Raw genomic sequence first — 12508 nt, 5'->3', positions numbered from 1 at the left:
GACTTATTCTGGCTGCATGCCCAAAATCAGTGATACAAGGAGCCCTTTGCTGCAGCAGAGAGAAGCTTCTGTCAGATCCTTATGGGAAATTTGTACAAGCAATTTCTACCCTCATAAACAGGAATCCTGCTGGCAATTTGTTCTGTAAGGAAAACAGAAAAAGTGCTGATATAGCTTCATCAGGACCTATACCCTGGGCTTCATCAAGAAAAGAGGTAATTGAAACAATTCCTGATTTGTGGCCTGAAGGGGTTTGCAGTATTTTCATTCCATCTCGCACAGAAGTTGTCAGCTGAGGAAAAAATAAAGAAAATAAGTCTAATGAATAAAATATTGCAAGGATTGTGATTCTAAAAAGACAAAGGAAAGATCACTTTCTCAGCTCATTTGAGTCCAAGGGGCCAGGATGCAACTCGTAAACATCTTTGAGTGATGAGTTTTATGACCCTCTCTCTATTCTAGCTCCGTTCCCTGCACTTGGAGATCAGCCAGTTTGTAACCCAGCCTGGAAAATTAGTGTTGTCACAGACGAGGTGAGGTGAGATGCATGTTGGCCCACTGGCACATCTTTTGTGGGAAGATGAGAAACCAGGTTTCAGTAGCATCAATGTCACCAGGATACAGGATGATGTGAATGGGACTATTTTAGACACAAAAGCCCAAAGGCGTACTGAGGACTGAGATGATTTTCAGTGTCCATCTGGCCAGTGGCATGCAGGAACAAAGATCCCAGTGGTCAACAATATCTAGGAGAGGTGAACAGCAGTTGGCTCCAAGTTTGTCCACGTATATGTCTCACTATCAGGTAGAAATATGAGAAGAATAGAATTCATCTTTGGGACAGAATGTTTCCAAGAGCCAGGTGAGATGCTGGACAGAATTCAGAGAAATACCCTAAGCTGGAAAAGGGTACTAAACAGGAAAACGAAGCAGAAACCATGAAGCAAGAAATAAAAATAAAGAACCCATGGCCAGGACTCATAAAACAGAGAAAGAGAAAGGCTATATAATAAAGGACTCTCCAGATTCTCAGAGCTCATACCTGGTACACAGGGTCCTGAGTCAGGCTGGCATTAAGGTGACTCATAGGGCATTTGACAGGCCATCAATCATAGCTGGATTTGGGGTCTGAGAAATGAAACTAAGTTCCAAGGGCCATTAGGTAGGGGGAGAGAGGGCAAGGCTGCCAACACACCTCTTCATCAGAACCATCTCAGGATCTGAGATGAGTTTGGGTTTAGCAAATGGGACTTAGTAGCTCCTATTTACTGAGGACATATTATATATATCAGGCCCTGGGCTAAATACTTCACACCCATTATCTCTTCTCCCCCCCACACCCACACACAAGGAAATACAAGTGGGAAGCTGTAAAAGACTGTGGCACTTCTGACAGCCAGCTTTGGAAAGTTATCTACTAAGAAGCTATTATATGCTTAAGGTACTACCACAGCAGGATAATTTTCACCTAATTAAGAGAACAGAAATTTTGCTTATGCAACCAAATAGAGATTTACTGTATAGAGCGTATGCTTTCTAAATCAAACAAAATAAAGAGTGACCTCAAGATGTATAACAGCCTTACCACAACAGCCTTACCACAAATTGTCATGTGCAACTGTGTGTTATTTCATGTGTCCCCTCCATCCGAATGAGCAATAAAACTAAGGGAGAAGACTAATTTCTCTTAGGTTAGGATATTTCTTGGGTACCACCCATTGATCTCAGACACGCTACCTGTGATTTTCAGTTAAACTGGACACATTGGCATTGCTAGTACTTTAAATTTACAAATTTTTTCATGTCCCCGTTTCTGTGTGTCCTCCCTCTATTTTATCTAGTATAGTACAACAAAAGCCTATCTTCAGAAAGAAAAGGGGCAATCCTTGGAGACTGATCTCCACAGTACTATACAATGAATCACCTTCCACGATGATAGCCTCATACTTATGATGTGGACTGTGCCAGAGATGATTCAACCAAATGAGAATGCTGGTATTACCTGGCACATACAGGCATGCCCATCTCCAACTGGGTTTCATGTTCTGCTTTGGGATTTTGTTGATGTGGTTTTCATGTCAAAGTAGAAAAGAATGTTTCCCAGGAAGAGCAGAAACCAGACTCCTTGCTACCACTTTTCATTACAGCTGTGGTCAGACTGGTTAATGAGATGTCATCTGGTAGTTTAGAAAGAGGTGTGTACCTCTCCCACTAAGTGTGTAGTTTTTGATGGGCCCTGGTGAAAGCTTCCATGCTCACCCTCTGAGCTAAATTTGCTAAGGTTCTCTGACTCTACTAGGGTATCCTGACAAAGTAATATACGCGGTATACAGACTGCCAACTAGAATTCTACCACTGAAATCTGAGATCTAAATATCCTAAAATACATCACAAGTGATCTACATTGCTAAGTTTCTAAACGAGAAAAGGGTTACTCTGTATCATTCTTTGACAATTAGTATAATTTTTTTCAGAGAATATACCTCAAATTTTTGCGATAGATGATAAATGCTTGATTCTAGGCTATCTACATGTGTCCTTGGACGGGAAGGGCAAAGACAGGAATGTTGATGCAAATAATGATTGTACCCTTTTTATTATTTTATTAGGTCCACATATTATCTTTTAATTTTTTAATTTTTTTTAATTCCAGTATAATTAACATACAGTGTTATATTAGTTTCAGGTGTACATAGTGATTCAACAATTCTATACATGACTCAGTGCTCATCATGATAAGTGTACTCTTAATCCCCTTAACTTATCAGACCATGTATTATTGCAAGATACTGCCTTTACCCTTGACTCATGTTTCCATGAAGAGGGACATAATCAGTATAACATTCTTGACTTTCTCTATGCCCTTACTAACTTTTCCTCAAGGGAGATAGATTAAATTATCTGATTCACAAATTTAGGAGCAGAAACTGGGCAACTGTGGCTGAGTCTCCTCCCTTCTCCTTCTCTCCTTTGGATCCATTGGGTTTGGGGGAGATGAACTCTAGTCTGTTCTTGGTCATTCAGTGAGCTTCCCAGTAGCAGCGCTGACCTTGGTATGGAAGACTGTGGTTGACCGGCACTACCTGACATTGAGTGACTAAGTCTGTACATTAATGGAGTTAAGCATCAGAAAGCCCACTGTAGCCTCATGTGTAAGCCTCATTTTCCCATAACTCCACCAGTAATGAACCAGGCATTTTAATCTCCGTCTGCCTGATTCCTTATGTCTCTCAGCATGGAACTTAGGCAAGAAACAAAATAACATACCTTTAGGCTGAACTCAAACACCAACATATGCCATCAATAATTTTCACATTGTTTAGATTTACCAAGTTCTCTCCTTTAGTGAACTCCCAAATAGCACCGTAAATACTGCTATAAAGGGGGAGTAAATTGTAACATTTCTAATGATGCAGTCCTACTATGGCCTCTCCTTTCATCATATTCCCTTATTTTTGTTAGTCATAAGGTATCTCTTTTCCTGGAAGTACTTATGTTAGATGTTAGTATTAATCTTAGATACCTTTGAGACATGTGTGATGTACAATCAAGGAGTAAATCTGAGATAATTGGAGAAATTGGCCGATGGTAAATTTATAGAAAATATTCAAAGAGTGATTCACTTCTTTATAAGACAAAAGTTAGATTTTTAAAGCTGTGAGATTTTATAAAATGAAAGGTAAAACCCCTTAGAAGCAAAGAAGTACCATTCCAGAAATTAGAAGCCTTGGTGCAGGGGTAGGGAGGGAAGCTGAAATGTAAGAAAGCATTCTGGAGTGAAAACCTATAGCGATTTTTCACTCCAGAAAGCTTTCTTGTATTAGATGAGGCTGGAAAATGAACACAGTTGGCATCCAGTACAGAAAGTGCAGTTTAGATGGACAATAAGCAGTATCAGTAGGCTTTGAGGTACACAAAGCAGAAAATAATACAGGAATCCAACAGTTGACCACCAGGTTTTCAAGTTTTGATTTGCTCAGCAACATTTTAAATGCCTCCTTTGTCTCATTATTTTCTTGAGCAGAAACAGAAGTTATATAACCAAAATGACATAGGTTTTAATGGTCTATTTGAAAGAAAGCCCTCAGCTCTATATATGCAGACTTAAGAAATGTTACTAAAACTTATACTAAAATATATCCCATCTAGATAAAAATCACTTTTATGAGTGAATTTCTAATGAGGTTTTCTCCAACGCAATGTAGCTGTTTTGTTTTGTTTTTTTTAAATTGACGTGTTGTTGACACACAATGTGACATGCAATATAGATTTTAAAGAGTTTATCATTAAACTCCTAGTCTTCCATGTCTGGGTCCAAACCAAGTTCCAAAAGTAGTTTATCTTGACAGGCTATCCTTGAAAATATTTCAGGATATGAGAAGTCATATGCAAGTATTGCCACTGGTTGTTACATCAGTGGGCTGAGAATGGAGCAAAATGGTGGGAGATGATTAGAATTTTTCTTTTTTTCATTAAAAATGTATAGAAACATATTTTTCAAAAGTTCACATATGGGGTTATGTTTTGAAAGCAATTCAAAGCTTCCCAAGGATTTTAAATGTGCTTTTATTGTAGGAGGGATAGGAAGAATCAGTGTTAATCCCCATATTGTCATTTCAAACTGCTGAATAATACAAATGCATAATCCCTTATTTGAAATTCTCGTGCAATTATGTTTCAGAATTTGGAAGTTTGGGGCTTTTAGACCAGGAACATGGTGCATAGATCAAATGACATAAAACTACCCCATCAGGGCCTGGAATAGCACTCTTTAATTAAGCACATTAATATTCCTACAGTGAAAACATATGAGGGAGGTTCATATGATGAGATAAAGAAAAAAAACACTGACACTATGTGTGATACGTAAAGATTCTAAATAACCTCAGATGAGCCCTTGCCATCAAACGAGTTACAAAATAACTTCCAGTTTTCAGTGATTTTTGGATTTCTGAATTACATGTAAGAGACGACTGTCCTAAAGTCATGCAGAGGAGAACTGAAAATAATTATGCTAAGCACCTCACATATATTATTTCATTTAGTCCTTTCGACAACCTTATTAGGAGGCAACTATCATAGTTCTCATTTAAAGATGAGAAAACTGAGACATGTTAGCTAATAAGGGTAGAACCGGGGTTTGAATCCAGAGATTTTGGCTCTAAGACCATGGTTTTAACTACTCTACTGCCTTTCTTTCTAAAGGGACAGTGTTGACCTCAACAAAGAAGGAACCCGACCCCATACATCATGGGTGCTGCCATCAAGAATGGCCATAGCCAGTGGCTGTGACCTTGCCGAATCACTGCTCCCCTACCTCCTCCCCCAACAGCCAGTGTCTTCCAGAAGGCATTCTAACTTTTCTGGTCTTCTCTTCCATTAGCTCCCTACCTTATATTCCAGACAAGTAATTTAATGCTCTCTGTGTTGGACTCGGTTTATGTTCCACCATAAATCTGCCCTTGTTTTCTGGCTAGAGTGGCCCTAGGAAAGTTTTGCACTGTCCTCAAGGTCATGAAGTCAGGTCACTGCTGCTGCTGTTGCCGCCAGTACTGCTACAGACCAGGGAGCTCTGCCTATGGCGCTGACTGGCAAGGAGAGACAGCCACACAGGCACCTTGCCAGACTGAACACACGGGGCCTTGTACTCTCCCCTTAGGCACAGTCCAGCAGTGCAGGGAAGTTAATGCCCAAGGGGGCAAACTGGCCAATGAAATGAAAGAGACAGAGAGGGACAGAGAGAGAGAAATTCTTCCCTCATTCTTTCCTTTACCAGGTGGACTGTTCTGAAGCATGGACATCTATCCAACTTCTAGGAAGCTGTCCCCAAAGTCACAGCAATCAGTTATGCTTTTTACGCAGCTGTGGCCAGCCTGGGACATGCTCCCCTTACATTTGCTGTCCCTCCGTCGATGCCTCACTCCCTTTCATCTCTGCCTTCTGCTTCCCTGGGATTGCACTTCCCAGTAAAATATTAGTACAAAGCTTTGACCTCAGATTCCATTTACTAGAGGATCAGGGCTAAGACACATCCCAAACCTCCTAACATTTCTTTTTGCCTGTGTTCTTTTAGGCTATTTTCTCTGCCTGTGCCCAACTGCCCCCCAAAATTGCAGCCACCCTTCAAGATGTACTATTAACATGGGGGTGCCTGGGTGGCTCAGTCGTCAAGCGTCTGCCCTCGGCTCAGGGCATGATTCCAGAGTCCTGGGATCGAGGGCATGATCCCAGAGTCCTGGCATCAAGCCCTGCATCGGGCTCCCTGCTCCACTGGGAAGCCTGCTTCCTCCTCTTCTACTCCCCCTGCTTGTGTTCCCTCTCTCACTGTCTGTCTCTTTCTCTCTGTCAAATAAATAAATAAATAAATAAATAAATAAATAAATAAATAAATAAATAAATAAAATCTTTAAAAAAAAAGATGCACTATTAACATGAATTAATCTTCTCATCTCTCCAATCATATGTGATTTCTCCTGACTAAAAAGATCTTTATTATATTTTGTTTGAACTTTTCTGTAGTATGTATCTCATTCTGTCGTGTGCTTTAATGTCTTATACATCTGACCAGAGGCTGAGCTTCAGGCGGGTAGGGGTTGTGTGCTATTGGTATGGGTGTCCTGCCATGCCGAATGTTTGCATATGAAGTTCTCAGTAGGAGGTCCTTCCATATAGGATCCGGATCCTCCTGGGCCCTCTAGCCTCTAAACCCCAGTCTTAGCACCCACCCCAACCTATGCTTCAGCCAGAACAAGCAGCGAGCAGGTTCCTAAAATTCACAAGTTATTTCATAGTAATGTCTTTGTCATTGCTGTTCCCAAAGCGCCACACTTATTTCTTCACACCCAGAAACTCCTTTACGTCTCTCAAAACTGAAATCAAACGTCACACATCAAACTCTCGTTGAAGCTTCCACCAACACCCCTGGTCCCTTCTATGATTTATTGAACTCCAACAAAATTCCACTATAACAACTGTGTTTATCTAGCAGTCAGCAAACTTCTTCTAAAGAGCAAGATAATAAACATGTTTTACTCCTTCAGGCTCTCCCATCCCTGTCCTGATTCCTCAACTCTGCCACAGTAACACAAAAGGAGCCAGACACAGTATGCAAGTGAATGGGCCAATGAACTTGACAAAAACAGGCATGGGTACCTCAGGTTCACAGGCTGTAGTTTGCCAAGCCCTGAACTAACCCACTGTGATTCCTTAAATATCAGTGAGTTCTTCATCACTGGACTCCAGCACACCACTTGACACTTATCAGGTGTCCAATAAGTATTCACTACAATGAATTTAAATAACAAATAAAAATAAGTGTTTAAATCATGGCCCCAGATTTCTCCCTCTCTGTTTCCAACATGAACACACCCTCCTGCGTAAGCAGTAGTTTCTAGGCTCTCTTTCTAAGCATGGAATTGGCCTGGCAAAATATAACAGACACAGGGAGCAGTGCAAGCGGTGGAGTTTCACGCCAAGCCCAAAGAAGTGTTGTTGCTCTTGCCAGGCTATTTTCTGCCAAAATCTGGAATCAATCTTTCATTAAAGGAGCCATAGCAGCTTCTAGAATCATTGCATTTACCCACTTAGTAAACAGTTTCATTCCCGGCTTACTTCCCCTCTGTCCAGTAAAGCATTCTTGCTGAGAAAGCCATGGTTAAATTTCTAAGAGCAACTGAAAGCAAAGGTGGAGGGTGGAAGCTGGAGAGGTGTAGGGCTTCTTCTTTAAATTCTGCATTTTTATTCATCCCTGGTAATGGCTTTTTCATTCTGGCGGTGACCTTCATCTTTGCCAATGGTTTCTCCATCATTCCTTCTTTCTGCCAGTTCTTCCGAACTCTTCCATTGCATCTAATGCTTCTTTCCCATTTTTTGCTCCTCTGGTGCTCAGCCTCTCAATTCCTGTGGTGCCTTTCATTTCCTTTGGCGCCTCCTTCATTCCCACCATGTGAAGACTTCCATAAATTCAAAGGTACCCTAACTTCCAAATTTTCCTTTCCTCTCCAGCCCACTTCCGCCTCTCTTCATCCCCATCAAACTTTGGGCTCTACAATTTCTACATTAAATATTAATCTTCCATAAGTACAGATTTCTAAAGCAAGCTGGCAAGTTCTAGTGACAGTAAAATAGAAAAATATGATAAATCAAATGTATCAACAAATTTAATGGCAAATGGAATATCTGTGTTTGTGGTTTAAAGACATATGTACTTGATTTATTAGGGCATATTAATATGCCAAAGAATTTTTAACTTTAAAAGCTGTGTTGATACCAAGAGGAAAAAAAACATACGGTCATCTATGCAATGCAGACTGCGCTAAAAACAATATTCACATAAACTGCAATGGAAGCTGATGCAGGAACAAAGTGCACTGGCCTCATGTGGGGCCTGGAGCATACAACTGCAGCAAGTTTTCATTATCTGACAGTATTTTTTCAGCCACGGGAAACTCAGTGATATTATGTTGATCAAAGATGCTAGTAATCAAGGTTCCAGTAGATGGCCAAGGAACCCAGTAATTAAGATCTCTCTACACCACTCTCATGGCAAAATATTCTGAACTCATTTATAGGATTTCAGGAACCTCTAGCTGCATTGTGATGAAACATTTTCATGGTAAGATATGGGAAAAATCAATGACTCCCAAACTTTCTTCCAAAACATCATGATCACAGAAGCCATACAAACCCACCTAGAGAGAAGCCTGGGAACAGGACAACCCCTTCACCCATTCCGAAATGCCTGGGGGAGTTCTGATTGCTTCTAGTGGACAACTCCACAAAGCTTGGAGAATGGTTGCAAGTGCCCAGAGTCTTAAAATATGTTGAAGGTAAGCAGGGATTAAGAAGTATAAGGAATAAGTGACATTACGGTGATTAAAGATTCATTAAAAGAATTACATAATGAGTTGCTAAATTTGATAAAACCTGCTGCCATGGTATGTATTCTGAACAGTCAATCCTTCAAGGGACTCTGGAGGGGGAAAGTTCAGCACTGGAGAGGAAGATGGTAAAAGCAAAGGCTTCATGAAACAGGTCATAGTTGAGGTGGATTTGGAGAGTCGGGCGTTAGGTGGTGGGAGTAAAAGACGTGGGAGAGCACATAGGATCAGTGAGAAGACCAGAATTTCTAGAGCTGAAGCTGTTTACTGAAGTGTGGTAACTGGAAAGGACAGTGAAGTGACATTTACTGGTGTACAGCAAACTGCCACCTGAAACTGCAAGGCCTGGCGGGATTTTTAAATTTTTTTTGACAAAAGCCATACTGAGAATGTACTATGAATATAGCACAGTGGTAGGTACTGTGAATTAAAAGACAAATGAGACTCAGTCTTGCTCTCAAAGATTTCACAGTATAGCAAGACAGACTGAAATACTATAAATAAACAAATATATTGTGATAGATGCTATAATAGAGTCGTTAGGATAAAAGGTTTAATAGCGGGCAGGTATGACTAAGGTTTCCATGTCTCTCTCAGGGAAAAGAGGCAGCCTCATATAGTGTATAAGTGAGTATAAATCAGTATAAATCTTTTTGAAAAGCAATTTGATAATAGGATGTTTCTTCATAACCCCTGATTTAGTAATCCCACTGTTGTTATTTTTGAAAGTATTAGATGTCATCAGCTCTAAGTTCTGTCAAATCAAAACCACAATGAGATACCACCTTACACCAGTCAGAATGGCTAAAATTAACAAGACAGGAAACAACACATGTTGGCGAGGATGTGGAGAAAGAGGAACCCTCTTACACTGTTGGTGGGAATACAAGCTGGTACAGCCACTCTGGAAAACAGTAAGGAGGTTCCTCATTCATTAAAAATAGAGCTACCCTACAACCCAGCAACTGCACTACTGGATATTTATCCCAAAGATACAGATGTAGTGAAAAGAAGGGGCACCTACACCCCAGTGTTCATAGCAGCAATGTCTACAATAGCCAAACTGTGGAAGGAGCCAAGATGTCCTTCACAGATGAATGAATAAAGAAGATGTGGTTCATATATACAGTGGACTATTACTCAGCCATCAGAAAGGATGAATACCTACCATTTATATTGACAGGGATGGAACCAGAGGGTATTACACTAAGTGAAATAAGTCAATCAGAGAATAACAATTATTATATGATTTTACTCATATGTAGAATATAAGAAATAGCACAGAGGATCATAGGGGAAGGGTGAGAAATCAGAGAGGGAGAAAAACCATGATAGACTCTTGAATCCGGGAAACAAACTGACAGCTGTGGAAAGGGAGGTGGGTAGGGGATGGGGTAACTAGGTGATGGGTATTGAGGGCATGTGATGTGATGAGCACTGGGTGTTATATGCAAATAATGAATCAATTAATACTATGTCAAAAACTAATGATGTACTATATGTTTGCTAATTGAATTTAAATTTAAAAAAAGAAAAAAAGTATTAAATGTGAACAAAGAATTCTGTATTAGAAGAATCAGTCATGATTACATTCATAATGGTTGGTACCAGTTCTTGAGCCAGATAAACCTGGGTTAGAATTCTGGCTTTTGGATGAAGAATCCAACCTCTATGGTCATTAGTTTGCTCATCTAAAAAAAATGGGTATAATAAAAGTTCCTCCCATAAAGGGCTATTAGGGTTATTTAAAATGGAACTAAATAAAAAAGACTTAGCAGAATCCCTGGATGATAGTAAGTACTCAGTAATTTTTAGCTCATTAATTTGTAGCAGTGGAAAACTAGAAATACCTAAATGTTCTGTAACAGGTGATTGGAGACATTATGAAACATTTCATGTAATGGAATACTATGTAGCCATAAAAACTTTCTAATTGACTCTTAAATGGAGAAAATGATGCTGATATAATAGTAATTGCAAAAAAATCAAGATACGAATTGTATTTGCCAATTGTTCTAGATTGTCTCAAAACTAAGCAAGTAAATATATAGAGGCATAACCTCAGGGGAAAAAATAGAACAAAATACCCTCAGAAGTTATCTCTGGGTGCTGAAATTAAAAAGCATTTTTATTTTCCTGTGCTCTTTCTGAAAATCCTACAATGAACATAATATTACTTTTATTATGAGAAAAGGAAATTATTTAAAGTAGTGCATTTTTCAAAATGCTGAAGTCATTTGCCAGGAGATGGTACTAATTTTTGACAAATTATCATCTCGGTCCTTTGAAAACATTTCCATATGGAAGGCTTTTCCCTTACTTAATGCTTCTCTACTCAATATTCATTTGCGTTCACAATGAGCCACTGGATTCTACTAGATTCTCAGTACCATGGTGGATACGGAATGGAAGACAGGGTAAATGAAGAGCATGGCTTTCATCTTTAGAGCATCTGGGAGAAAAATGACATGTAGGAGTTATCTATATACCAATATAAGGTAAGGAATACAGGAATGAAGGTAAAGGAGGGCACTGTACACAGGACCAGTTAAGGAAGGCTTCAAGGGGAGGCGGGGGTTGGATTGGATCCTGGGGATGGGAGAACTGTGAACAGCTTGAGTGCATGGGGTAGGATAAGCCTGGTAAGATTAATAAAAACAAAGCAAAGGTAAAAGTAAAGTGATATGTATAAGCCAAAAACCACCATCTCCAAGGAACCATGAGTGCCTGGCCTAGAGGCAGAAAAAGTTTCACATCGAAGATGAGGAATAGGTTCCATTTCACTGGCCAATTAGATTTTTTTGTAGGACAGTGCTGAGAAAGATCTTGGGACTGTACTATTAAATCCGAGGATGCATTTAAAAAGAAAAGAGTGTTGTCATTGAGCAAACTTATCTGTCATGGACAAAAGAAAGGAGAATTGGTTTTTGCTATCATAGAGATTACATTATAGAGTAATGATTTACATCATAAAGGAGTGGTTCCAGGTGGACCAAGATGGAAGAGAGGAGTCTAGAACTTATCTGGATCACTGAAGGTTTCCTAGGAGCCGCACGATAAATGGGAAAAAAAGGAGAGGAATATACACAGGGAAGTAGCCAAGGGTGACTCAAGGAATTCTAACCTGGATGATGGCAAGGAAAATGGCTCATGAAACAGAGATAAACGGAGGGCACAAACCATCAATTGCCCTTCTGTAATTTGGGGGAAAAAATCATTATATTCTTCATATCTACTGTTGTTTCTACAAAAGGAAGAAGCCAAACCAAAGGATTTCTGATACTTCTTCTAATTCTATGATTGCTAATACTGTTCACATGTTCAATGTAATAGCAAGTAATTAAAATGCAAATCTTCTTCTTGGGCCACAATTCCAAATAGCAGTTTATCCCCGTCTTAGTGTGTTTGAGTTGCCATAACAAATTACCACAGATTGGCTCTTATAAACAATAGAAATTTGTTTCTCACAGTTCTGGAGGCTGAGAAGTCCAATATCAAGGGTGAGCATGGTTGTGTTCCAGTGAGGACTCTCTTCTTGGTCCACAGCTGGCACCTTCTTGCTACATTCTCACTGGGAAGAAGGACTAGGGATCTCTTTGGAGCCTCTCTTATAAGGACACTAATCTCTT

The sequence above is a fragment of the Ursus americanus genome, chromosome 9 (genome assembly GCF_024610735.1).
Source record: "Ursus americanus isolate L20-20 chromosome 9, mUrsAme1.1.p, whole genome shotgun sequence".
NCBI lineage: Eukaryota > Metazoa > Chordata > Mammalia > Carnivora > Ursidae > Ursus > Ursus americanus.
This window is presented reverse-complemented; position numbering follows the sequence as displayed.